Source organism: Rhinopithecus bieti, unplaced genomic scaffold (genome assembly GCF_001698545.2).
Source record: "Rhinopithecus bieti isolate Rb0 unplaced genomic scaffold, ASM169854v2 scaffold_65609, whole genome shotgun sequence".
NCBI lineage: Eukaryota > Metazoa > Chordata > Mammalia > Primates > Cercopithecidae > Rhinopithecus > Rhinopithecus bieti.
In genome coordinates this window covers 2,411-4,820 of record NW_016824720.1, presented here as the reverse complement: position 1 = coordinate 4,820, position 2,410 = coordinate 2,411, and positions in this window count along the sequence as shown.

The following is a 2,410-nucleotide window of genomic DNA, read 5'->3' as shown; positions in this document are numbered from 1 at the left end:
AAACTTATTTTGCCCTCTCTAGGGGTTGTTAGGCAGCTAGATTTCACAGCTATTATAGTTGTGAGGCAGTTGGTTGACTGGGCTACCAAGGGTCTCGAGTGAGGGGAATGAAATTAGGGCATATTAACATGCTAACTGTTACCAAGATCAGCCATTAGAAAATGTATTTGTTCTATGATGACTGTACACATATTTTCAATTGCACCAACATTATACAAGGTTTTTCTTTTTCCAGATTCTCACCAACATTTGTTATCTTTTGTGTTTTTTGTAATAGTTGTTCTAATAGGTGTGAGGTAAGATCTAATTGTGGCTTTAATTTGCATTTCCCTGATGATTAAAAATGTTGACCATTTTTTCATATACTTATGTGTCTTCTTTTTTTTTGTTTGTTTTTGAGAGACAGAGTCTTGCTCTGTTGCCTGGGCTGGAGTACAGTGGTGCGATCTTGGCTCTCTGCAACCTCCACATCCTGGGTTCAAGTGATTCTCCTGCCTTAACTTCCCAAGTAGCTGGAACTACAGGTGCATGCCACCATGTCCAGCTAATTTTTGTATTTTTTTTAGTAGAGATGGGGTTTCACTATATGTTGGCCAGGCTGGTCTTGAACTCCTGATTTCAAGTGATCTGCCTGCCTTGGCCTCCCAAAGTGCTGGGATTACAGGCATGAGCCACAGCATCTGAACTATGTGTCTTCTTTTGAGAAATATGTATTAGTCTTTTTGTACACCTTTAAATAGGGTTGTTTCTTAATATTCAATTGATTGCATTCCTTACATATTTTGACTATTAACTCCTTATCAGATCTATAGTTGCAAACATCTCCCATTCTGTAGGTTGTCTCTTCATTCTGTTGATTGTTTTGTTTTCTGTGCAGGAACTTTTTAGTTTGATACAGTTTTCTTATTCTATTTTTGCTTTTGGGGTTGTATAAAAAAATCATTGCTAAGACCAATGTCAGGGAGCTTTTTCCCTATGTTTCTTCTAGTAGTTTTATTGTTTTATATTTATTATGGCAGTTCCTCAAAAAATTAAAAATAGAATTACCATCAGATCCAGCAGTTCCATTTCTGGGCATACAGTCAAAAGAAATTAAATTTGTATGTCAAAGAGATATCTGCAATCCTATGTTTATTGCAGCATTATTCACAGTAGACAAGATGTGGAATTGACTTAAGTGTCTGTATTAGTCCATTCTCATGCTGCTATGAAGAAATACCTGAGACTGGGTAATTTATAAAGAAAAGAGATTTAATTGACTCACAGTTCTGCGTGGCAAGGGAGGCCTCAGGAAACTTACAATCATGGCAGAAGGGGAAGTGAACATACCCTTCTTTACAAGGCAGCAGGAGAGAGAAGTGCCTATCAAAGGGAAAAAGCCACTCATAAAACCATCAGATCTTGTGAGAACTCATAATCATAAGGATAGCATGGGGGTAACTGCCCCCATGACTCAATCACCTCCCACTGGGTCCCTCCCATGTCATGTGGGGATTATGGAAACTATGATTCAAGATGAGATTTGGGTGTGGAGAGCCAAACCATATCATTCCACCCGGCCCCTCCAAAGTCTCATGTCCTAACCTTTCAAAACACAATCATACCCTTCCAACAGTCCCCCAAAGTCTCAACTCATTCCAGCATTAACTCAAAAGTCTAAGTACTTGTGAGACAAGGCAAGTCCCTTCTGCCTATCAGCCTGTAAAAGTAGAGACTTACTTTCCAGATACAATGGGGGAACATGAACTGGATAGATACACCCATTCCAAATAGGATTAATTGGCCAAAACAAAGAGGCTACATTCCCCATGCAAATTCAGAATCCAATAGGGCAGTCATTAAATTTTAAAGTTTCAAAATGATCTCCTTTGACTTCATGTCTCACATCCAGGGCACACTGATGCAAGAGGTGGACTCCCAGGGCCTTAGGCAGCTCCACCCTTGTGACTTTTTGGGGTATAGCCCCATGCCCAGCTGCCTTCATGGCTGGCCTTGAGTGTCTGCAGCTTTTCCAGGCACATGGTGCAAGCTGTCAGTGAATCTACCATTCTGGGGTCTGGAGGACGGTGACCCTCTTCTCACAGCTCCACTAGGCAGTGCCCCAGTGGGCACTGGGGCACTGTGTGGGGGCTCCAACCCCACATTTCCCTTCTACACTGCTGTAGCAGAGGTTCTCCATGAATGCTCCGCACTTGCAGCAAACTTCTGCCCGGACATCCAGGCATTTCCATACATCCTCTGAAATCTAGGCAGAGGTTCCCAAATCTCAATTCTTCTGTATACCTGCAGGCTCAAAACCATGTGGAAGCTGCCAAGGCTTGGGGCTTGCACCCTCTGAAGCAATGATCTGAGCTGTACCTTGGTCTGTTTTAGCCATGGCTGGAGCTAAAGCAGCTGGGATGTAGGGCAC